This window comes from Carassius auratus, chromosome 26 (assembly GCF_003368295.1).
Source record: "Carassius auratus strain Wakin chromosome 26, ASM336829v1, whole genome shotgun sequence".
Classification (NCBI taxonomy): Eukaryota; Metazoa; Chordata; class Actinopteri; order Cypriniformes; family Cyprinidae; genus Carassius; species Carassius auratus.
Genome location: NC_039268.1, coordinates 17,609,048 through 17,636,393, shown reverse-complemented (window position 1 = coordinate 17,636,393; position 27,346 = coordinate 17,609,048). Strand labels below are relative to the sequence as shown.

General features: G+C 36.1%; 1 protein-coding gene across 1 annotated transcript in view; it reads left to right on the top strand.

Annotated features, from left to right (window-relative positions):
* The first annotated feature begins 9,575 nt into the window (after window positions 1-9,575).
* Window positions 9,576-27,346, top strand: part of LOC113044515 (protein ELFN1-like) — a 70,550-nt gene continuing 52,779 nt past the window's right edge. The window contains exon 1 of the mRNA XM_026204575.1: window positions 9,576-9,888. The gene's annotated coding sequence lies outside the window, so the exon portion shown is untranslated. The remainder of the gene's footprint in view (window positions 9,889-27,346) is intronic.

Genomic DNA, 27,346 nt, shown 5'->3' with positions numbered 1-27,346 from the left:
CAGAATTTTTTTGTCTCACAACTCAGATGTTTTTCCCCCTAAGAAATCCGAGTTTATTTTACAATCCTGTGATGGAAATCGGCTTCCATAGATTAGTTTTTGTTTTGGGAGAATTTGATGAGAAATGTTTGAGTTCATATTGAAATCTCAGATCTTGGCATCTTGAAAAAGCACCGTTTGGAACATTGTCGAGATTTCTAGAGAATATTTTATTTATCAGAAGTAAAATTAGACAAACACTTACACACCTATGAAAAATCTCCATTTGCTCTCCATTTAATCTTATTGACTTCCATGAGAAACATCTGCAATATTACAAAGAACTCTTTAGTTATTTTTCCTTCCTATGGAATTGTACCCAAATCAATTGAAATTAAAACCAACACATTTATATTTTGCATTTACAATCTACAATGAACCTTCCAGTGTCTAACACACAGTGTGTGTGTGTGTGTGTGTGTGTGTGTGTGTGTGTGTGTGTGTGTGTGTGCGCTCTTGTTATTGTGACACAACTCTGTATAATGACATGGGTATGACACAGGTATTACAAGGAGAGGGTGACTTATGAGGACATAACCTATGTCCCCATTTTTCAAAACACTTATAAATCAAACAGAATGAGTTTTTTTGAGAAAGTAAAAATGCACAAAGTTTCCTGTGAGGGTTAGGTTTAGGGGTAGGGTTGGTGAAGGGTGATAGAATATACAGTTTCTACAGTATAAAAACCATTACGCCTATGGGATGTCCCCACTTTTCACAAAAACAAACGTGTGTGTGTGTGTGTGTGTGTGTGTGTGTGTGTGTGTTATCAGAGAGATGGAGTTAGAATCTGTACTGCAGCTTAACTTAAATAGCATATTATTGTAGCCTAGAGCAAAAGAGAGCTTATTGTAAATCAATACATAATACATTTAGCATTTTAACATTACATGAAAAGATCTAGACACATGGACAAAAAGCAATGTCTAACAACCATCTCATAGCCATTCTCTCTCTCTCTCTCTCTCTCTTTTAGTTTCTTATGTTCTTTGTATTTAGTTTTACTCTATGACTGTAAAGCACCCCGGACAAAGCACATTATAATTATATAGTGCGATATAAATAAAATGACAGAAAATGCCATCTCAAATTCCATGTCTGTTCAGTGCTTTCTAAATCACTGTGTAGCTTCATAACTTTTAAGGCCAGAAACATTTTATATCCGTCAAGGGCATGAAATGAGAGCTGGGGCTGTCAAGCTCCAAAAGAAAATAAATAAATAATTAATTAAAAAAGCACCATAAGGTATCATAAACAAAGCCCATATGACTCATGCTCCATATTCCAAGTGTTGTAAAGCTGTAAAACAGCTCTGTGTGATGAACAGACTGATATTTAAGTTCTTCTTTTGCTGAAAATAGCCCCCTCAGCTCTCAAATATCATCACTGATGTCAAACATTGACTTCTGCATCACACTGAAGAGAGTTTATCCGAAATGGAAGGAAAAATACAGATTTAAGTATTTTTTTTTTTAAACTTTACTTTAAAAAAGATTTTTTTTTTCCACAATGTTGAGTTTTTCCTTCGCAACTGTGAGATGTAAACTCAGATTTGTTAGGTGTAAAGTGAGAATATAAACTTGTAATTGCTAAAAATATCCAAATTCTGAGATAAAAAGTCAATTTTTAACAGTATATGGTTTTAACAATTATTGTGAAACAAACAAAAAACAGAATTGTGAAACTCAGAATCCAGAGGGAAAATAAAACCAATTGTGAGGTATATACTCAAAATTGTAAGATTTAAGATTTCTTATTCAGAATTCTGAGAAAATTTTGAGTTTTTGTCTCACAATAGACTTGTTTCTCACAATTGTGAGACATAAACTCAGAACAGTGAGAGAAAAAGTGAGAATTGTGAGATAAAAAGTTGCAATGTTATGTTAAATTTTTTTATAACATGGTTACAAAAGCTTTGTATGCTATGTGTTTATATATATATATATATATATATATATATATATATATATATATATATATATATATATGAAGATACATATAATGAAGCTTGTTTTCACCAGGTGATAACAAAAAATAATATTAAAACATTGTTGTTGTTTTATTTGTCATGGTGAAAACAAGCTATGTATGAATATACATACATGGACTTTGAAACTTGTTTTTTTTTATTACTTTTATTCAGATTCAAATATATATAAAAATCTAAAGAAATGAAATGAATAAAAATTCTTACTGACCCCTAACTTTAATGTCTCTCTGAGTTGGTTACTCACTTTTTGTCTGTACATCAGTTTTCCCACCAGTCTGTCGATCCATTGCTCCCCATCCTTAATTCTTTCACTCCTTCCTTTTCTTCTTCCTCCCACCCTCACAGCACTTTCTTGATGTGAGTTGGTTGGTTTAACCCTTAATCTACAGTCACACATTCTCCTGGGAAAGGCACTTTGAAGATTCTCATGGCATCAAGCCTTTCATATCCAGCTCTCAGAAGTCCTGATGTCTTTGTAAAATGTCCTGTTTTTCCTCCTCAAATCTAGCTGTATACACACTTAAAACCTGTCATGGCCAAGAAGTTCTTCTGCTGATCAAGGAAGCGTACTGAGCAAGTACATCAAACTCTCTTCCCCCTCTCTTTCCCTCGGTTCCTGCTCCCTCAGAACGGTGCCAAGTGTGCAAACGAGTAAGCAGATCATTTAAACGAGTCTTCAGGTAAGACGTGAGCATGTCTCAGCGTGCCTGGGCTAAACGCCAAGCTCGAAAAAGACCAATGAGTGGTGCTCAAAGATGACACAGAGAGCATGTCCCTCTAGTTCCTCTTCTTTCTCCTCTCACTTCCTGCCTGTCCATCTGCTTGTCCTACAAACCATGTTTTTATGAACCACTTTATAGTCCCAATATCTGTTTTTGTAACCGTATATAATAATTACATCACCCTCTGAGACCGAACCTGGCGCCATACTGGGCTTCTGCCCACTGAGTGATGCTGTTTAGCATTTTCAGCGGTCGTCCTCATAGAAGGTTTTCTGCTTGGCTGCATTAGATGACAGGCGCTGGTGCAGGTGACTGGCCCAAAGATGCGTTTGAAGGTGATGGATTACTTAATCATTGGAGCTTTAAAGTTAGATCATTATGACTCATACAGTATTCATGCCTGGGAATTTGAACAAATCCCTTAATGAACAATTCACCCAAATTTTTTTTAATCATTTAGTTGTTCCAAACCTGTATCCCAGAGATTCTATTATAGTTTCTATTCATATTTTACATTTATTATTATTATTATATATATTTTTTATTAATATTAAAATATTTCATTTAGATTTTATTTTTATTTTTAAATGATTAATTGCACCCAAAAAAGTTTTTGTTTACATAATATATTTTTTACTGTGTATATTTATTATGTATATATAAATACAAACACATGCATGTATATATTTATGAATTTTCTTTTATATATAACAATATGAATATATAAATGTATAAATACACAAATATTTTCAAAATATATAGCTACTGTATGCATGTGCATTTATATATATATATATATTGTAAACAAAATTTTATTTTAGATGCAATCTTATTTCAGGATTAATTGTTTGACAGCACACATTTTTTAGATTTTCAATTTTCATGTAATTGTTATTTTGATGTGTTTTGAATATATATGTGTGTGTGTGTAGTTTTTGTTTTATGTAATATAGACTGTTCATCATATAAAACTGCATGAAATACATGAAAATGAGAAATGTTGATATTTCATATTTTAAACGTTTTAAAATATTTCATATTTCAGTTAATTGTTTTAGGTTTTTTTTATTATTTCCACTTCTGCAGAACGTAAAATATGATGTCTTCATATATGTATGCATTTGTCTTTTTAAAAAAATCCAATAGAATTGTGTTCAAGGAGGAACCTACGCCACATCTAGGGACCAAAATATTGTAGAGATTTAGAAGTTGGCTATTTTAGCATCCGATCTTAATACCAAAGCAACCACCTCCCATGGTAACTCATTAAAAGAAAGATACCATATAAGACTTTAAAAAGGTTATTTTGTGGTTTCACGAAGAACCTTTAACATTCAAAGTTTTCCATAGCATAACAGTTCTTTATAGAGGAAAAATGGTTATTAAGACCATAAAAAAAATGGTTGTTTACTATACATTTTAGTTGTTTTATTTAATTTTAATTAAATGTAATTTTAATAACCATGCTGTATATATATATATATATATATATATATATATATATATATATATATATATATATATATATATACATACATACATACATACATACATATATAAATATATATATATATATATATATATATATATATATATATTAGGGGTGTAACGGTTCACAAAATTCACGGTTCGGTTCGATACGATACACTGATGTCACGGTTCGGTTCGGTTCGGTTCGATACGTTTTAGATACAGCAAAATGTAAAAACATCTCAACTTTTCAGAATGCCGCAAGCGCACCGCGGGTCATGTGACAAGAACCAACCAATCAGCTTCATCCTTTCCCGTAACAACGTTGAGAGCTCAGCCAAGATGAAGGAACAGCTGATCATAGTTGTATATGGATTGCAATTTTGAAATAAATTCAGTAGCAGAGCTACTGCAAGCGATTTTTAGAGCTGCAAATCCATTTATCCTTCGCTGAAATTTCCGCGTCTCATGGAGAGAGCACGTCATTGTTGCTTAGCAAAGACAGACGCCTCATGAGCGCTTCTGCCCGAGCGCTTTGGAAAGGAGGAGAAAGACGCGCTTAGCGTTTTCCATGCGTTTTTAGGAGCGATATGTGAACGGCCCCTAAGGCGCTCGCTCACTCAGCACGCGCTGAAGGCTCGTTGCAAAATGTCTAATGCATTTAACAGACCAGAAATATAAGATCCTAAAATAACCAACAGGTCTGGTGTTTGGGTTGGATTCCCTGTAAGCTATAGTGTCTAAATGCTGCAGGGATAGTTTGCTGCGTGCATGTTTCTCCTTTTTTTCGTCTTTTCCCAGATAGTACTGACGCATATATCCCAGATATTCCCGCTGTTTTTTTTTTTTTTTTTTTTTTGTAATCCCGCTGGTGTACCCTGTCATGTTGCAGATGCGACATACCGTTGTTTTTTTATCCACCACTCTCTTGCCATCACCATTATAGCTTAAAGGGAATCCAAAGTGCACCCAAACACCAGACCTGTTGGTTATTGGAGGATCTTCTCATTTCTAGTCTGTTAAACGCATTGGCTATTTTGCAACGAGCCTTCAGCGCGTACTGAGTGAGCGAGCGCCTGCTGAGTAGCCTAACATAAACATATAAGATGGTGTTTTTTTCTTCTTCGGGAGTGTCAGGGGCGTTGCCTGTTACGTTGTTTGGGTTATTGGGCTACCTTGTTGAACGCATATCATTATATTTCTTTCTCTGTCTTTTTTTTTTTGTCAAATATAATTAATTACTCCAACGAACCGTTCGGTATACATAATGCGTACCGCGTACCGAACCGAAAGCGTCGTACCGAACGGTTCAATACGAATACGCGTATCGTTACACCCCTAATATATATATATATATATATATATATATATATATATATATATATATATATTTTTTTTTTTTTTTTTTTTTCTGCATAACAGAATAATAAAAAACAAACAAAACAAAATCCAATACTATACACATTCTTAAAAATAAAGTTCCGCATTGGCATTGATGGTTCCATGAAGACCCTTTAACATCCCAAGAACCTCCCATTGCACAAAAGCTTCTCTGCAGTGGAAAAAGGTTTCGTTAGGTTATTAATGCTGATTTAAAAATTCCTTTTAAGAACTGTTCACTGAAATTTTCATGGGGTAGACCAAAAGTGCCACCCTTTTGTAACCTTTGGCAACTACCCGAAACGACAAGTTGATATAATTCTAGTGTAAATACATTTCACCGTCTAGTTTTTGACTATTATTTTCATCATCTATTGAGCTTTGGCATAGCACTTTAATAACTTTCATGAAATAGTCTAAAACAAAATATCTGTGTGTTACCCTGATGTCAGTGCGTCTCTTCTGGAGCTAGTCAGCAGAGATAAACAAGTTCTAAAAGTCCCAGGGATCTTGAACATGCCTATTGATTTCCTGGGAAATGCACTGATATTTTTAGAGCACCGTAAACATCACCTCCTGTGATTGGACTACGTGTTTGGGTGAGGGAATTGGGAAACATGCACACAGCTGCTCTAGGGTTATACATTTCTCCAGTTGTTCTTCAGAAGTAGACATTTATGACTCGAATTGATAAACTATCAGATTCGCCGTTTTGAACCGAACACATTTTAAGGACTTTGTGTTCCTGACTGAACGAGTTCCAAGTGGGAGTCATCACTCATTTTGATGTATGAATATGTTAGTTTAAAAATAGGTAAGCAATTGTGAGTTTAAGTCTATAATTCAACAGATGTTTGAACATGAGCCAAACACACATTTCGGGAAATTCTCTTACAGCCAACAGCCGCATTTGAAACTCCTCTCACCTTTTATGACCTTTCAAAGTAATTATTTGATAGTGAGGTCTGGTCTGAATTTGATCTACAATCGCAAAAAAATGTGAAAACTAATGCCCTTGGGGACAATATAAAAATAGAGTTTAAAACATTTTATAGATTACAATGAGAAGGCTCTGTAAAACTCCAACTTTTATTGGTTTGTTAAAACATTTATTAGCCTTGGCTTGAGGTGAAGGGTAATGCAGCAAGAAATTACATTTCTTAAAATGAAGTTCTTTGCTTCACATTCAGATGCTCGAAACCTCCATAAACTGCAACACATAGCACCAGACGGACACTACTGTTTCTTTCGAGGTGTTGAAGAGGGTGTTACAGAGGGCACAACTCATCATTTACAGTTAAGAGAAGTACAATGTCACTATCAAAGACACCACGCTGTAAGAAAAAAGGGTACAAAGGTGTTATTTACCCCTAAAAGTACATTTTAGTACCGTAAAATTATAGAGTATATGGTACATTTTAGTATTTTTTAAAAGATACTACTTCGGTGACAACTTTTGTACCTTTTTCTCTGAAACTAGGGCTTTTCACACTGTGCATAATTCTGGGTTTAGCTCATTTTTTTTTTTAACCCTGAGTAAAAGCAACTTGAGTTAGGAAGCGTGTAATTTTGAAAGGGGCTGAGCTGACCCTGAATTGCTGTCAGTACAGTCAAAAACAATGTGACAATGTTCTAGTGAGTTGTTTTGTAAGAGAAAAACCAAACAATACTCTGTAAAATATTCATGAACTTTGTACAGTCACAGAAACTGTTTCAGCATCTGACCAAAAGGTTATGACAAAACATAAGGCGGAACTTATTGATGATTGCAGGGAAAGAATTGTAAAGATTACAAACAATGTTTTTTTTCTCTCTCTCTGAATAATGTATACCAGTGAATATGTAATTCAAAATAAGATTATTCAAAAGGATCAATTTTAATTTTCATGTTGACTTTAAAAATGTCATACTCTGACAGCATATGAGTTGAGGAAGATAAGTAATAAACACATATACACACACACATTAGTTTTTATGGTTTATGGGGACTCTCCATAGACGTAATATTTTTTATATTGTACAAACCATATTTTCAATTGCCCTACTACACTAACCCTAAAGCTAACCTACCCCTCACAGGACACTTTTTGCTGTTTAAGTTCTTTCAGGATCACTATCGTCAAAGATGATTGACAGTTAGCATAAAGTTTGAACTGGTGGTATGATTTTGTTCCGGGCTGCATTTCCCAAAACATTGTAAGCTCTATTTGGTCTCAGTGGGTCTATGATGTACTTAAGCTTACGATGCTTGCGAAGCCCAGGACACGAACTCCCTGCTGATAACCCATATGGAAAAACAGAACAGAACCAACATAAATGTCCTGCAGCTATTATTAACCTTTAATAATTTAATGTATACATTTTAGAAATTAGTCTGATTCAAATGAGAATCAGAAGGCAGAATCCTGACTGGATGATAGGAGGAGCTGGGGATGGAGGAGGAAAATTAGCTATTGAGCTAAATTTTTTATTTAAAAAATTACAAATAATTACTGGGACATAGGCAGTGTCCTCATAAACCACCTTCACATTGTAATACCTATGCCATACCTATATACTGTATGTAATATTACTTTTAATTAATATATTAATAGTATGAAGCCTAATATGTACATGTAATATAATGTAATATGACACATACTCACACTTTACAATCATTTCCACATTCCTATACTCTTGCAATGCAGATTATCTTGAAACATGCAAATATGTAAAACCAAAATAACAAAATAAAAAAAAATATCAATACCACAAAGACTGGATTAGTTGCTAACAGTTTGCAAGTTATACAATGACTTTGGGGGCAATTTCTAATGGTATTTATTGGAGTTTAAGTCCTTTCAATGCAATTTTTTTTCATTATTACTTTTTTCATATCTGAATCTCTAATAAAGTGATACATAATGGCAATAGCCTATAAGTTTTGTCAACGTACCACTCGATACTGATCCTAAACGAATGTGCGAGCAGCATACTTTTGCCAGATACGAGTGTGAAAAACACGGGTGTTTCTGGATGTTTCATGGATGTTTCTGCAGGAAAGTATGATTGTTTCTTTTATTTTTATTTTTTGGTAGAAAACCTATTTAAAAGTACATAATATAATATAATATAATATAATATAATATAATATAATATAAATTTTATTAATAATGACAAAAATCAGACTCAATCAGAGTGCAACTGCTCAATAATACAACTCATCATATAGACCTTTTCTTAATTACAGATTATAAAATAAATTACAAACACATTAATAATGAAAAGTTATATTTCTGATCATATGTTTGTTTTGTTTTTTGCTCTATTATATATCAAATTAAGATCATTGGTGCTCACATACCTATGTAATGGTGCTACACTTCTGCAAGATGATGACAGAACAACAATTACCCATAATACACTGCAAAATCCTCAGCCAATGAGATGCCAGTCTGTATTGGTTTTATTAATGTTACTTTTATGCAACAATGTTATGTTGGATGAACAAATAATTTTTAAGTAAAGCTGAAAATACACGCTTTTTTTGTTGAATGAACTAGATTAAATGTTCACATTGTTAAATTATATTTTAAGTAATCACAACATGAACGTATTAATTAAAATTGGCAAAAAGTTTTTTGAGTGTAATATAATATAATATAATATAATATAATATAATATAATATAATATAATATAATATAATATAATATAATATAATATGTGTCAAATTAAACTAATAGCTACGTGAAAAGACGCCCCAACAATTTGTCAGAGCCTCGTTCCTTCAGAAACCCCATCTTTCGCACCCTGGATAAATGATTTGAGTTAACGATTTCTAATCTGAAAACCGCCAAATAATGCCAAAATAATCTCATTCCCCAGCATTGAGAAATAATAACAACCTGTCAATCACCCCACCTATTTTTTTTTTTTAAATCACCCCCACTTCCCCACACACACAACTGGCTGTATAATGTGTGTGTGTCTGACAGCATCTGACTGGTTGCTGCTCAGTCCACCGCTTGGTGGTGAGAAGTATAGGTACTCTGGCTCAGAGCGGGATAAACACGGGACGGAAGGTGGAAAAAATAAGAACTCTCCATCAAGCTTTAGACTCGAATTAATCACCGCGTGCTCCTCCGGAGCAGGAGATTTGTAGCTGCCGCAGTGGCTTGTTCCAGCAGCGGGCATTTGCTGCTTGATGCGTCCGCACTGCTGGATTTTGCCGTTCTGAAGTAAATGAGATCTACAGACCATCACTCTCTCATCACAACACCTTGACTGAAGGCTTGTCATCTTAAAAGGTAAGGCTTCAAGTTGCATTAAATAAGAGGCGAATAACATTCTCTCTAGTCTGTAGTCAACTCTATGTGTCAATAGCGCAATGGTGTTTCGTAGGCTATCGATATCCATTCATCGATTACACATCTGCTTGGAATCGGAGCACCGGTCATAGGCAGCTCGTGTGAGGGTCTGTGTTCCCCTGTTCTGTGGGAAACATTTTGGCTTTCTACCTGTACCAAGGCCGTCTTATACCGAAGGGCATGAGGAATTAGTATTCGGAGTTGGGCTACTCCTTTGCGACTGCTTCCGTTCCATGTGAAACCAGACCACCGAGCCTATCGGTACAGCGCTGTCTCATGCGATACGAATGAGATTTAAGCAAGCGACAAATGTAGGACACAGACGGAAACGAGTGGAATGAAAAAAGTAAAAGCTGTTGTTCAGTAAAAGGGTCGTTCAGACTGGACACGTTCCTACGTATAAAAACGCCAAGACAGAATGCAACGCACTGGAACGGATCGCAGGTGTTTAGAAGTTAAACTGATTTTTTTTTTTTACTTGACAACAACAAGGTCTTAAGACGCAGCGCTTATGGCGCGAGGCAATGAGACGCGACGTTACGGCCAAAGATGTTCGTCTGACGCACGTGTTCAAGACAGGTTGCGAATTATGGGTTAGGGGTTCTTCTAAACGAGGCTTTAACTCTCCTCCCCAGGGCTGTCAATCAAAACAAACTGTTGAAGATTCTTCTAGTAGCTATATTCAATTGGTTTAACTGAATGCATTACATTAGGGATTTTATTAACGCTCTCAAACTTTTCCGACACCAAAATTCTCGCAGTTTCACCTGCTCAAAAAAAAAAAAAAAAAAAAAAATAGACAAGCATAGCAACAACAAGCCGCTAGAATTTCGTTTCGTTGTTTGACTGAAGGCTATAAATTGGCGAAATATAATTGAAGGTATAATAATCACTTCAACTCAAGATTAACATATCACACGTACAGTAGCCTATATATATATAGCCTAACGTTAAAACGTGAAAAATAGTTTTGAAGGGTACGTCTGTCACCTTGAAACACCGAAGCCCATGAATTAAAAATTCCATAAAAGTAGTTCATTTGTAGTCGCCAAAACTGCATTTATTCGCACACTGTATAATTAGCACACTGCATAAATCAACAATTAAAATCAATATGAAATCAATAATAGCCTACATCAGAGGTTTTCAGAACGCTGGACAGAGTTCAGTGTTGCTCGGTTTATCAAGTACGCTTCATGATTTACTGAATGCGACTCAAAACTTGCAATGGTATTACGGTTTGTAAAAGCATTACATGATAAAAAAAAATATTATTTTATAGCTGACCTGGAGAGTTTTTAAATGAAGGTAAGTGATCACAATCTGAAAACTGCCACTGCCGTGGATTCTTTGTCATTTGGGTGTGTGTGTGTGTGTATATATATATATAGGCTATATATATGTATGTATATATGTATGTATGTATGTATGTATGTATGTATAAATCGATACCTTGCAAAGGCACTCTGTTTAGTGTTTAATTTTCCAATGGAGTCATTGGAGGCTGAACAACTGAATCCTATTCAGTCTCATTGTAAGAAACAGGCATTTTTTTTATGAGATATTCAGTACGGGTTTGTTAGGCACAGATGAATTAACAAATTTAATGTATAAATACCTAGGCTACATCCAGATTACAGCATCCTCAGATGTTTGGCTGTTCATTTCATAAAGTCATGCAGGCCACTTTAAAAACATACAAAGATTTTGTTGTCTGTACAGAAAAGTCTAGAATTCTGTGGCAGATATCTGAGCTACTGTATTAACCAGTGTACATATATCATGGTTGGCTCATATAGCATGGTTGATTTGTCCAAAAGCAGACAGCTTTATTTAGTATCCAGCATGTTCCAAATTTTCATTCAATCCAATGAATTTTAATAAATCAATATAATGGATGGAATGGAATGGAATGCACAGATGTAATGCATAAATTTGGGAACCTCAGAGAGATCAAAGTTTCTGTTTCTAAGCAAAGACTCTCTCTCCCTCATGCACTTTATAGCACTTTTTTGCCCGTTCTCATCAGATTCGGTAGGCTGCCCTACTTGCATTCATGAGAGATGATTTTTGGGAGAAGGGCTTAAACTAGTAGCCTGAGTGTCTGACAATACAAATTCTCTTTGATGGTCAGAAGAACAGCAAAATGGAAGGCTTAGTCAGTTTAGCTCCCAGACAGTTTGAACTAGCACCATAATGATGACTAGTATCTCCTATCCTCTCTAAATGTGATTAGAGCATTTAAAAAAGGCAAGGTGGCATGCTATCGGAAATGTAGCGTTGCCATGGTTGCCTTGACTTTGATCGACGTCGTGGTGTGTGACACTGGACGCGTGCTCATTACTGGCTCCGCGCATCAAACGGCACCTTGCGTCTCGCTAGGCTCCGAGCTCATAAAAGTGTATTCCCCAGCTCACTGCTGAGCTTGTTAGAGTCACTTTCAAATTGTGATGACAGACGCGCTATGTAATCAAGGAGTTATTGCTCAGCGTCAACGTGGCCTTCACTTATCATACATACTGATAACAGAAATCAAACCCCTCTCGGCAATCTCCAGGTAACTGGGCATTGACCTCAGCAATTACACTGAAAGGATACCAACAGTTGAAGATGTATTCATTGTACAGCTGTAACATTATGACCTCTTATGTCTCATTACGTATTGGGTCAATATCTCCTGACATTTCCTTGGATTAATGTGCAACAAATCAACACAGAACAGAGGTCTTCCACACTCACGCCACACATGCACAGGCCGAGGACACAAGAATGGGGAAGGCGATTAATACTGTGTCCACCTTTTGACCTACTTACATAGTTATGAATATTTTAGACATTTTTATGCATGCAAATTGGCTGTAAGTGAAAAAAGAATCTGTGTTATATTTTAACAGAGACTTGACTTGTTAAGCACACTTTGCTTGTCAAAGACAAATTATGTGGCTTTCAAAAGTATATATATATTTTTAAACATAACAGCTTTGTTAAAGTCTTGGTCATACAGGAGCATGAAAAGGATACATTATAAGAAATAAAGAAGAGCAACGCAATTTGACAACATAAGTTGATTGATTACCTACAATCATTCAAAAACTAGAGCTTAAAATCTCAAGAATTTTAGGATTTGAGGAATAATTTTAGCCAAACAGCCACTGTTGCATAGTAGGTTCAAAATGTTTCATGTAAAAGCCAAAACACACAAAAAAGTCTAGGCTCATTGTAGAGACATCCCTGCTAAATGACTTTATGTTGCTTCTTGCACGTTTTGCAACACTTTCTGTATGGAAAATGTAGGCACATTCAGTCTGCAATTAAAATGCAATAATAACAGGAATTAAATGTTGTGTTTTCCTGCCCTTAGTGTTCTTTTCAGATTTTTTAATTTACTCACTCTCATGTTTTTCCAATGTTCCAAACATGTATGATTTTCTTCTGTGGAGCATAAAATATATTTTGAAGCAGTTTTAGTTACTTTTAACTAGGGGTGTGCAATATGACATTTTTTGATCGTGGATGATAAAAATGTCTCCACAATCCTCTTTTGAAGAAGTATCATAGTATCGTGCTATAGCGCACATTTTATCAGGTGCAGTTCTGTGCGCCTCTGTCATATGATGTACAATGCCACATGCATTCACAGCAGTGTTATCTCAGTGGTAAAGTTACTCTCTCATTATTTGCATGTGCTTTTTAATGTTTCATGCGTGTATACACCCGAAGCGCAGCTACAGTCTGTCTTACAGCGCCTGATTATTGCACTAAGTTATCTTTTGCACTAATACTGTCAAAACACACAATGTTTACATGCAAACTCAAATTGGTTATGTCTAAAATGAAAGTAAACAGTTGAGAGAAAAATATGTGTACGTATACGTGCATGTATATTAGATGCTTGCAGGTCTTAAAGGGACAGTAGGCCTATTAAACATGCAGACATAAAAATAAGAAGCTTCTTTTTTTTTCTTACCTTGAAGGTCTTTCTCTTTATAATAGGGAAATTAGTTTGGCTGTAATGCTAAGACAACTTGCAAAATAGTAAACCAACATGACAAAGAATTGTGATAAAATCGTGATATAAAAAAATTGTGATTTGGTATTTTTTCCATATCACCCAACCCTAATTTTAACCTAACTTAAAAAAAAAATCGCAAAATATCTCCTTTTCTGTTTCACATTAGAGTGAATAAATTATGACTATTTTTCAAAAAATCTAAATATTAAGGAAAGGAGACAATAAAAGTGCATTAAAATCATATCGATATTGATCAATTATGCATTTCTGAAGAAAAAGCAATGAATGTTTTGCAAATAATCCAAAAATATTCCCCAGTAGCAAAGAAAACAGTTCATATTTCTGTCAAATCTCAAGACAGACATGGAAAACAACAAAAAAAATTGTCAAGGGTTCTCTAAATAAATAAATGAATATTGTGTGTGCTTTGCAAAACCAGTATTTAGTTGGGTCAGGGGTTAAGTTGGGTTGGATGCAATATGCTTTTGCTCGAATGATGTAGTAACAGTGTCCACCAGCAGGGGCTACCTGCCTAAGTTCATCAGGCAAACCTTGATCTCCTGGGTCAGACGGTGTAGTTTTGAAATGTCACAGCATACATTCTGAGTCATCTTATCCCACTCCCTTCTCTCCATGGTCTTTTGACTGCTTATAATGTTGGATAAAGAGCACTCTGCAGGACTATGAGCCATTGATGTGTGCCACCAGGACCGTGTGGTTCATGTCAGCTGTGAAGTCAATGATGAAGTATGATCTCATTAAGGTTGTAACGCTATTGGATGCAGTCCATTCTCCTCCTTCACCTTGAGGTCCTAATCTACACACTAACAATTATGTGTCTCTCCCTCTCTCTACGTGAGGGTCTTTTCAAAGTCATAACGGATAACATACAGAGAAGATAGAGAGTCAGAAAGTCATCCATTAATCAGACAAAACTGTCATTCGGACCCCTAAGGTTTTGCAAAAGCTGGTGGGAATCCACATTCGCTCAGCTCTGATGTCAAGAAGACCCTTTTTTCTGAGTTCTCCTTTAATGATGAAAGTGTGTGTACGTGTCAAGGCCAGGGCTTTCAGGTTCCTTTGCCCGTTTCCTCTCTTTGTTCTGACTTCCGCACGTCTAAAGCCTGTTTTTTTGTTCCGCACCAGTTCTTTAACCCAGGAGATCCGCCACTGAGTGTCTAATTGAGGATCTTTCGGCTCCAGTCTTTGCCAATTAAAGCTAGTGCAGTTAGCGCCGAGTGCAGAAATGCAGTGGGGCAAATCTGCGTAAGATGAATGGCTCTTACTCTTAATCCTGTCATTAGTGGAGATCTATTCTTCGCCTTTGGGTTTTTAATAACCTAGGGCATAGAACCTCTTCGCTCGGGCTGCCAGCATCTACCACACTTCCCCTCCAGCACATCCTCAATGCTGCCACTCCACTTGTTTTAACCTCCAGAAATTCTGTCATGAATTTAATTAAAGAAACTGTTATAGACTTAAAGTGTTGCCAATGGCCTGCCCACTTTAGTTTCGCATGATTAGAACTTCCAATTGCTGTGCTTCTCAGGGTTTGATGCCTAGAATAGAATAGCTTGTTTATTTTAGCTACTTGTCCTGGCAATTGTCATTAAAGGGACAGTTCACCCCCCCCAAAAAAATAATTATGGCAATGCGTTCTCACCTTCATGCTGTCCCAAACATACATGTTGTTTTTATATAGTGGAGTTCAATGTACTTTGAAAGCTAACATTCTTTAAAATATCTTCTTTTGTGTTCCACTTAAACCCTAAAATGTTGAATTATCCCTTTAAAGGGGGGGTGAAATGCTCGTTTCACTCAATATCCTGTTAATCTTGAGTACATATAGAGTAGTACTGCATCCTTCATAACTCCAAAAAGTCTTTAGTTTTATTATATTCATAAGAGAAAGATAGTCTGTACCGATTTTTCCCGGAAAAACACGACCGGCTGGAGGCGTGACGTGTGGGCGGAGCTAAAGAATCACGAGCACCAGTAGGCTTTTGAGTTGAGAGCATGTGGAAGCTGTGACATTACCGTGAGGGAAAACCCATCATCCAAAACAAACCATGGCTTACAGTCAGATTCAGCCGTTTATTTATGATCCAGAATCAGATCCAGAGGCTGAAACTGAACGAAAGCAACAGCAGCAATGACTCGCTCCGAGCGGGGCTCGAACCCGGGTCTCCGGCATGGGAGGGGACGCACTAACAAGGAGGCAGAGATATTTGAAGCAGTTTTACTCACCGCCTGCGGTTCCAACACATGATCGTGACCCTTTTTCCTTGGGATTGCATCATCCTTAAGAAATAAACGATACGCAAATCCGTCGTCAAACTGGGCCTTGTGAACAAGCATCTTCGAAATGCAGGGAACAAACAAAAACACTTGCACAACTCCGTTGATGCTCTGTAAAAATAAACTCCATCCACTGGTCCCTTAATGCTGTTTTTTTTTGGTAATCTGTGCAGGGTTGTCTTGCCCTGGCAACCAAAAACACACTCCTTTTGTGACTTTTCGCGACGCTCTCGCTCTGATCAGTGAATCGCTCTGATCAGTGAATGTCTGTGCTCTCTCAGTGCTCTGCTATACGGGAGCGCGCGCTCTTCCGGCAGAAGTGCCTCAGGACCCATATAAGGAAATTCCGCTCCATCTAACGTCACACAGAGCCATACTCGAAAAAAACTTTCCGAAACTTGTGACAAACCGGAAGGAGTATTTTGGGAACAAAAATACTCCTTCAAACGTACAACTTAATTTTTGAAACTTTGTCCATCTTTAGCATGGGAATCCAACTCTTTAACAGTGTAAAAAACTCAGTATGCATGAAATAGCATTTCACCCCCCCTTTAACATTTTTTTGATCTAAGTCTAAGTCACTTGGCAAAGTGCATGCTAAATGTAATTAGTGGTGCTTGCTATTACTATTGCTCATACATACTATTGCTTACATTTCTGTGCAGAGCTCATCTACCAATTATGCTACGGACATTTAATAGTATCTCAAATTGTGTGGTAGTAAAAATGTGTGTGGTCAGAAAATATACTTACACGTAGATAATAAAGAGCAGGGATAGGCTCAGAATCATTTGGTAACTGCATAGCAACACCCTGGCAAAGACCAGAAAATAAAAGACGTAGTTGTAAATGCAAATGTAAATGTGAAAATGGGCCGTAATTGGGCCAAACTGAATAACAACATCTGAATAAATAGAAAAATAAAATTAATAGAATAATACAAAAAAAAGTTGTACAAGAAAAGTTGTAAAGTTACAGCTTACTGTAACTTAGATTAAAAGAGGGGAAAAAACGTTCCTTCAACCCAGCTGTGTGGACCAGCTTGGAAAATTGGATACACCTGAATGCTTTAGGTCTCAAGAGAAGTCCAGTCTGCCCATCTTCCTTGACTTCTCTGACTTTGTACAGCTCCTCTAACTCAAGAATAAAAAAAAAGCAGCAGTTTTTAACTTCAAATAGCTCATTAGCATATGCTTGCGTTTTATTGCAAGTTTAACAAAGTATTAATCACAGGAGCTTCAATAAAGGTCTTTTATGAGGGTTTAGGTTATGACCAAAGATTAGCAGGTTGCATATTGAAAGTTTGCTGATATAAACAGGAAATTTCGCGTTGAGCGTTGCTCTTGGCACAAGCTGGGATGTTCTCAGACCAGCTGTTCCTGCCACCAATCTAGCTGTAGTCATTATAAAAGAAAATTATGAAACCTGGAGACAGATCAGCAGGAAGTTGCAATATCTGCCACGACCCGCACATTAACACCATGGCCTGTTAAGCACAGATAAGACAGAAGCACTCAGCAAACTTCCTCCAGTAGCGCTCTGCCATCAGTGTTTTGTTTCCCTTGAACACTTCAATTTAATAGAGTAAAGATGGGGCTGTGAGTGCTGAGATTATATCACACGGAAAGCACACAAACTAGGATGGTGCCTAATAGCAATTTTCACAGTGGCATGTATGGGAGACCAGCATCAACGCTGTATTCTAATTGGAGGAAAGTTTACTGCCGCCAAACCTTTTCGGGAAGCATTATCTCATTCTCATGACAGAGATCTGTGAGCCTGGAGGCTCTTTTCAAGGCTGTTTTCAGGGGCGCTGTTTGTGATGTCTAGCATGATGAAAAGGAGAAATCATTAAAAATGTATACTGTAAAACATGTTTCGTATTCATGTTTGATACATTTTGAAAAATATATAAATAAAATAATCTAAATTCTCTCTCTTTCTCTCTCTCTCTGTTTATATATATATATATATATATATATATATGTGTGTGTGTGTGTGTGTGTGTGTATGTTCCTTAAAGGAGAATGCACCTGATCATTTCAAGTACTCAAAATCAACCAGATGCATTGACTTTTTTTTTTCTTTTTTGTCAATAGTACACTCTGATTTCTATTAGTCTTTGATGACCTTGTTAAAAGCCTTATACTGTACCAAAAGCTTACCAAAGACTTCCAGTAATTTGTAGCTTCCAGTAACGACTTAATGAAAATCTGTGTAACTTTTATGATTTCATTTACCTCATGAAAATGAACCTTCGGTGATCTCGTTCATTTGCTTTTTTTCTTTCCTCTTTTTGTATGTTTCACAGCATGAGGTCGGAGAGGTGTGCCTTAGCCTCCGGCTCTGGCTAATTAAAAAATACGTGTGGTAATGACTCATCATGCTCAGAGAGCGTAGTCTCCTGAGTCTCATTTCTCTCCGATGTCTTATTCAGGGCAATGACAGCAGGACTCATTCTGAATATTAATAACCAATAGGAAAATAAGTGATGTAATGCTTTAAGTGGAACATGTTTGGATTGTGCAATCTTCTAAGAGACGTATTATTACCTGTAAAGTAGATTTAGAAAACTTTCTCAATATACTGTAATTAAGCATCTTCATTGAATATAGCACTTAAAATCTCATTTAAATTACAAGACCATTCAGACCCTTCAGAGAAAAAAAAGTATAATTTTACTGAATTAAAAGTTCTGAGACTTAAAATAAAATTACTTCAAACACTTTTATAATTTAAATTGAATGCTAAAAATACGCTAAATTTCCCCACAGCAGAATCTTAAATGAAAAATTGTCTTACAAATGGCAACTGTAGTTAATTCAAATAACTACATAATTTTTTCGAAAACAACTTCCCAAAATCTGTGGCAGTTGGCAGATTTGAAGTGATCTGGCTCAGAGGACCTGACAACTTTGTTAAATAAACATTAAAACAGCTTCTTGTTGGAGCTGTGACACAAGATGCAATGCTCATGATATACACAGGATATAAAGAGCAGCTCAGAAAGCTCTTGGTTTGAATCTAACCTGGGTCATGATGTCCTGATCCCATTCTCTCGCTCCCTCCCTCCATCTTCCTGTCAGTTCTCCACTGACCTGTATGATAAAAGCAGAAATGTCAATGTATTGTTTATCTGTTTGGAGCTAAAGAACAGTTGTGCAAGTGAAATCTGCAATAGGGTCAAAGACAAGATGTCCCACTTTGGTGTCCACATCAAATTAAATTCACAAAGAGATTTTATATGCATATGAAATGCAAGTAAAGTGTTTAAAGTTTCACTTACATTAAACCCCAAAGGCAGTGCTATAGTTACTTTAAAAGTGCTAAAGCTCAGTAACTTTACAACAAAGTTGAATCAAACTGTTAACCATTAGCAAGAGCTTTATGCAAAATTTATGCAAATATGCTATTATTCCATAGACAGTAAAGAGGAAAATGAAAGGGAGAAATTCCAACAAGAAGATTGTGCACAAGAACCAATCCACTTAAGAATAGTATTGCTTCATACAAAAATACGCAAATAATAAAGTTTTGTTTCAGCATGATTTTATCTAATGTTGAATCATTTTGCCAGTTTGGGCGTATTTTATTGAGACAAAATGTTTTGAAGATTTCAAGAACATAGGAGTTATACTTGTGCAATTGTGCAAGTGCACAAAGCCATTGTTTGGCAATGGTTGCGTCATGTTTTTCATCTGGAAGAAAGAAAAATGAATGGTGCAAAATACAAATAACTTCTGCAAAAGGACCTGTTTCAGTCTGCTATAAACAGAAGGTCAGTGTGAAAGTTCTTTTATTGTGATACATTAAGTTTGAACGAATGAATGAATGTGTTACAATGGTTTACTCGAAGCTGTGATCTCAGTCCAGCTGACAATCTGTGCCATGTGAAGCTGGTACCTGCGCCAGAACAGTATAAAAATAGCATAAGCAAACTTTTCATGCAAAAAATGCCATGCAGAAAAGCCTTTTAAATTATAAAACATACATACTAAACAACACTAACTTGTCAGATGTTAGCAGAACATCAGCACAAAGATCTGTGTGAACTTCAGAAATATCTTTTTGAACACTTGAGTTCAAACACTTTTTGGGAGCACTGTAGTCTTACATATATCTGTATCATATATATCTATATTTAGCTGTAGCTTTACATATTTGTATATGTATATCTAAGTACACTTTGAAATAAAAATATCAGAGTCAAATATCCCAGGCAACAAAATCTTAACAGATTTTTTTTTCATTTCATCAGCTATTTTTTTCTGCTCTGGAATAAATATAAAGAAGGTATAATTTAACTTTTCATCTTTCTAACAATTCTGAGAAAAAAAGTTTAAATTGCAAGATATAAACGAAGAGCTGCAAGACAAAAAATCCCTATTGCGAGTTTATACTATATAAACTATAACTGTAACTATAACTTTACAATTACTTTTCTTCTCGTAATTGTTTAAAAAGTTTATATTTCACAATTCAGACTCTTTTCATACAATTATTGGGTAAAATGTCTAAATGGCCTTTTTATCATTTCTTTATTCAGTGGTGGAAATAAGCTTCCGTGGTGTTAAAACTTTGAAACGCTTTAAAACTTTGCAAGTACTTTTCAATAACAACAACAAAAAAAAAAAAAACGCAATTATTCCACTGTATGCAGTGTTATGATGTCATTGCCTGTTCTGATGATATTTATTGTTTTATTTTCTCCACTTACGTAAGATATTTGAGTAGAAAGTAGTGCTGTCTAATGATTAATCGTGATTAATCACATCCAAAAGAAAAGTATTTGTGTACTGTTTATATTTCTAATGAATGTATACCCTATGTATGTGTATTTATATATACATAATAAATATTCACAGTACACATACATATATTATGTAAACCAACAATTTTATTTTGGATGTGATTAATTACGATTAATCGTTTGAAAGCAATAGTAGAAAGTAAGTGCTTCCTCATGAACACTCACTTTCTAAAGGATGTGGAGCCGTCACTAGACCACGTCTGAGCATAATGAAAAAAAAAAAATCAATTACTTTTAAAAACCATTCATGGCAAGTTAGTCAAATTGAGGATAAATATAGAACATCAGATGGGGTGAACACGAGCATCTCTTAGACTGTTAGAGCAGGTAAATGTAATTAAGATAAATGCAGGCTTTGTAGCGGCAGATATTTCCCCTGTGGCCACTGAGAAAGGGAGCGAGTTCGTGACTGAGAGAGAGTTTGCTTTTCAAAGACGCAACTGGGAAAACTCTGAAAAGGATTGGCAAGGACACAAAGTTTTGATGCATTACTGTATACGTGTTTGCACAGTGAAACTCATAAAGCAATAATGAAACCATTACTGAAGGGATCAGTTACGTATAACAATGGAGACACCATTAGTGCTTTGTATCGACTTTGCTTTAATGTTTTCTGACAGCTGTATAACTGGTCATTACTGTAACTGACAGTATTTGCTTTCAATAGCCCCGGTTTGCTGTTTCAGACTGTATTAAGTAGGTGTTTGAGTGTGTGTGAATCTGTGTGCGCCTGTCTGCATTTCAACAAATATAATTACTGTGAATATAATCTTTCTCTCATGCTCTACAGCTTTTGTTCTTGAACTGTCACTCCAAGAACAACAGACGTATGAAATATGTACACTAATGCTCAGAGGTTTGGGTTTTCTATCTTTTGTTTCTAAAAAGTTTTGAAAGCCCTGAAATTATTTGTTAAAGTAAAAATAGTAACATTGTGGAAAAATTATTCAAATTGAAAACAACTGTTGGCAACTGATGGCATGCATTAATATTTACGTGGAACCTGTGATTAATCTGTTTCCAGTATTCTTTGATGAACAGCCAGTTCAAAATAACAGCATTTCTTATAATATAAATATTTTGTTGCTTAACTTTTCATGTCACTTTTGGTCATTTAAACTCATCCCTGCCAAATAAAAGTATTTATTTCTTAAGAAAAAGAAAGAAAAAAAAGAAGAAAAATAAATCTGAATAATCTCAAGCTTTAAAACAATAATATATATTAGTGAGGTTATTGTGCAAATGCTGCTTATAGGTCTAAATGGAAAAGATCAAATTTAGAGCTAAATAAAAGAGCGGCAAAAGAGATACTGAGTGTACGTAAATGCACTCAGTGGATTTAAATAAAACATTTAAAAGAATATCCATGTCTTCAAAGTCATAATTTCTTCAAGTTCATAAAAAGAATGCTGAGCTAAATCAAGAAATGTTACATTCAAGCAAATGCAGCACAGAACACTCTATTTTCTCCAAAAGATCCTAAAAATGTGGTAACATCCAAATCAACTGATTATCTAATCAAAAATATAGTTTGGTATAAATCAATCGAAGCTGTCCATTTGAACCAATCACCTGAGCTTTAAGGGATGCGATTGTTGATGCTTTTTGGGCCAAATGGAGTATAGTTACAGCCTCTAGCAGAGGCTAACTAGGCCATGCTAACCAGCTAAACCTTATACAAATACAAGCCATATGTAAGGATCAGGTCAGGCAGAAATAGCTACAAAGACAATGGCAGATTTTCTCATTGTACAACGTATACTGTACCTTCTATAGAACTGAAGCAGGAAGTAAGGCGAAGAAACCACAAAGTCCGCTTGGCAAAAATCTACACTTTAGAACACAATTGCAATTAAAGTTCAGCACATATATTTAGATGCATATGAAAAGCCTGCCTTAACACAGTACATAATCCAAATAGGTTTTTTTTTGTCCAATAAATTGGGCAAGCTGGTGCAGAAAATGTAGCTTTTCAGTTAGTGTGTTATGTAATGTTTTAATGAACATAATTCACAGAAAAACATAATTGCGGTTTTGTCAGGCCTTTCCATTGCTCTGTCCCTTCCTGTTTTTTTCCTAAATAGGAGTAAACGAGTCAAGAATACAAGATTTAAATCATTCATTCGGCATCTGTCTGTATCTGTCTCTGAATATCAAACCCCTCCATTCATAATTAAAGGCATAAAAACTTCAAGTAGTCGACCGCAGGGAAACAAGGCCTCCTGTTGCCATAGAAACAAACTGCATCTGAAAACTTCAGAGGGCGTGCTAGCGTTCGGGCGAGTGTGTGTGTCAATGATGGTGAGAAAGAAAAGATAGGGCAAGAAAAGGAGAGAGAGAGAGAGAGAGAGATAAACCCCTGGGAGAGAGTGCTGATTAAGTTTTCCCTTCTAGTATGTGTGTATATGCTGGCAAGTGCATGTGTGAGCAGAAGTGACACAGTTTTTGAAGTTCTGTGAAATGTGGTTGAAGGTTTTGCCTTTAGGGACACTTTTATGGTACTTTTGCAAAAATTCAGCTTTTTATAAGTTTAACAGACCAAGGACTAGTATACTGAAGATACATAAAGATGCTTTACTCACTACTACCTATGTCACGTAGACTGCGCGAAACACATTTTTCTTCTCTTAACACTGCATTTTTAGAACGCCAGTATGCCAGGTTCTAAAATCTTCAAACAAAACTCATTAAAAATCCTTGGACAAGCTGGTGATGGTGTTTGGATGAACACCAAAATTACTTGTTGTCTCTTTTCATTTGTACAGAGATTTTAATAAAATTTTGTTTGAACAACTGAAATATGTTCAGTGTCTCAACCGTTCATCCTAGACTTCAACGCGGTGCAGTGGAGAGCCTTTTGGTTAAATCTTTGAGAAATCTCACGCGGGTCTCCAAAGGCTTGCCAAGTCTGCAATCGAAAAGAGATTAGAATATGAACCCAAACATTTCTCATGAAATTCTCCCAAAACCAAATTATCTGAGTTATTCTATACACTCATTTTATACTGTAGCTTTTGTCACTGTATATGCCAACAATGATCTCAGTTTTATAAAAAAAAAATTTCACCTAAGAAATTTTAGGAGAATCAGTGGAGGTGAAAGAGCAACATGCTGAGCCATGTGTCATATAGTAAACCAGTTGTATTTTATTATCTTTATGTACTATTATATTATATTATATTTCCCTCATTCAGGAAGTCAATTCACTTGGATGTACAGTACATCACAATAGAGAAGAAAAGGCAATTGCAAATTCCATTTTATGCCAACTTGAACAATAACAAGACTAGCCTAACCTAGCCAGTAACTACTACAACTAAAGCATTTATCTCCAAATGAGATGTAAAACTGTGAAGAGGAACTGATATAACTTGGCACTTAAACTTTAAAGTGCATTGTCACAGAGAAAAGTTATGACTAAATCTCTGCAACTTTGCTGATGGGAATAGAGTAGCTGCATCAGTTTTCAAGCTGTTGCTGCTCAGCTCTCTTGCTTTAACGCTTAATTCCATTTATAGACAAAGAAAATCTCTCAAATGACGAAAGTCCATCATCTGACATTGCATGAGTCACTCAGACACTTTTATTGCACAGCTGTCCACTATATTTAATTGGCATCCCCCACCAGCCAATAGGTGTAGAGTGCTGTATAGATTGTGGGTGGTATTCTCCAATCAGATTATGTGTTTGAAGCAGATAGTGTCAGCAGCATCAGGCCATTACAGAAGTACATGGATGTGTGCAATACTAATGATGTCTTACTGTACAACCTCAAAGTCATTGCTTCAAGGAGAGACAGTGCAATCTCAGTGCAAGCCCAAACCTTTTTAATTTTTAATGGCATGGTTGGTTATATTTGCAGTCGTTCATCTAGTGTTGTCTATAGGTACTGAATACTGGCATTCAGTAGCTCTAATGTGCCCAGAATGGGAATGAGTACTGCAGTGCAGGCGTGCAATGATCAGATATTATGGGGTGCTTGGAACATTACTATTAGCAATTCAAACAAACCCGTAACCTTTTGTTCTGCGTGTTGAGGAGCGGTGTGCTGTTACACCGTGCTAAGCAATCAGAATTATGATTTTTATTTTGTGTGTTGTACAAGAACAAAAAAATAAAATAAAAACTCCCATAAATGTAGATTGAAGAAGGAACTCGAGCCAGGATCCATAGAGACTTGGGCTTGAACCAAGCATCCAACCAGACCTTGGCAAATACCTGCAACAACACAGCAATGCATAGTTCTGACTCGAGATTCTCGATCGCACATACTCTGTTTATACTATGAAGCGGTGTACTCGCCACACATTTTAAACGATTATGTTTGTCAGTGGTACAAACATATAGTTGTGGCCTAGTGGCTAGAGAGTTTGACTCCTAACCGTAGGGTTGTGGGTTTGAGTCTTGGGCTGGCATTACCATGACTGAGGTACCCTTGAGCAAGGCACTGAACCCCCAACTGCTGCACGGGGGCCGCAACATAAATGGCTGCCCACTGCTCCGGGTGTGTGTGTGTGTGTGTGTGCTCTTGTTTTTGTGACATATCAGGACACAACTTTGTATAATGACATGGGTATGACACAGGTATTACAAGGAGAGGATGACTTATGAGGACATAACCCATGTCCCCATTTTTCAAAGTAAAAATGTACAAGGTTTCCTGTGAGGGTTAGGGTTAGGTGTAGGGCCATATAATATATAGTTTGTACAGTATAAAAACCATTACGTCTATGGGATGTTAACAAACGTGTGTGTGTGTGTGTGTGTGTGTGTGTTTGTTCACTGCTGTGTGTGTGCACTTTGGATGGGTTAAATGCAGAGCACGAATTCCGAGGTGTGGGTCACCATACTTTGCTGAATGTCATGTCACTTTCTACTGAGGATCTGCAAATCCTTCACCCTTTTCCTATCAGTCATCTCTCCTTACACCGTGTCTATGCCACGCTGTATCAGCTAAAGACTTCTAAACTGGACGTGACAAAGTGAATGTTGAAAACCATTAGAATTTTCTGTCAGCACATCATAAATAGCATGCAGATAGTAGTTTTCTGTCAGGGATGTGTGGTGTCGCACCACTCCACATCCAGTGTAGTCATCATCACTGATCATAATGAGTTCTATTGACTTCACTATTATAGATCAGTGGTATCTTTAGTATTTTGTTACGCCATGCTGTTCGCATCTGGTGTACACACGGTGTTAAGAATCATTAGTTGCTTTCCTTTAAGGATTCACACTTCAGGCACACCTCCTAACTACAACCCCGATATCAACGTCCATCGCAATGTTTCACTGTAGACATCATCCGATGCCAAATTTGTAGACATCGCCCAACCCTAATCACAACCGTGACATATGCAGTTTACGGATTATTATGATGTTTTTAATCAGTTGTTTGGACTCTTATTCTGACGGCACCCATTCACTGCAGAGAGAGCAAGTGATGTAATAAAATAATACATTTCACCAAATCTGTTCTGATTAAGAAAAACTCATATTTAATATTCCTGTAAGCACAAATGTTAAGCACATGAAGAAGAGTGAAATGTGTTTGTTTTTGAGTGTGCATCCTGTCGTGCATCAATATTTTGCTTGCAGGGCGTTTTTATGAATACCTCCCCCTTATGAAATGCGATTTACATATTTCCACTGGAGAGAATGTTAATGAGGGCCTGGGCTGTCAAAACGTTTTGTCAGCGTTTGCATTTATTTCCGACACTGGATGGATGTGTGTCCAAACATAGTTTTATTCTTTTTAGTGCATGACACATCTTTTTTATGAGGCCATTAATATTGTAATAGAAAATAATTTCTTAATGCAAGAGTAAAGGCTCCTTGCGGAGACTGTTGTACATGGAACTCTTGGTCAGAGCGGCTCTCCTTAACCCACATTATCTGAAAAACTGGCGAGTGTCTCACATTTCATTTTTTTGCCTTCTATTTTTTGTCTTCCTTCCCAGGTAAAGCAAACATATGACTGTTTCTGCGCAGAATATTCTTCTCCTTAACAAATAATCTACTAAAGCTTTCCTCAAAAAACAAAACAAAAAGAAGATACAGATACAGATACAGAAGCCAAAAACATCACACACTCAGCTTACTGCACTAGACAGGAACACTGTCATTCTTAAGGGTGATGTGTAATTTTTTAGATGTTAAAATAGCTTATATATCCCAATTTATCCATGTACAGCATGAAAAAAAAATTCTGATGAAAGGTTGTTGAACCTTTAGACAATATTAAAAAAATGTTTGCATGTGTGCTTTCTGTTTTGTAT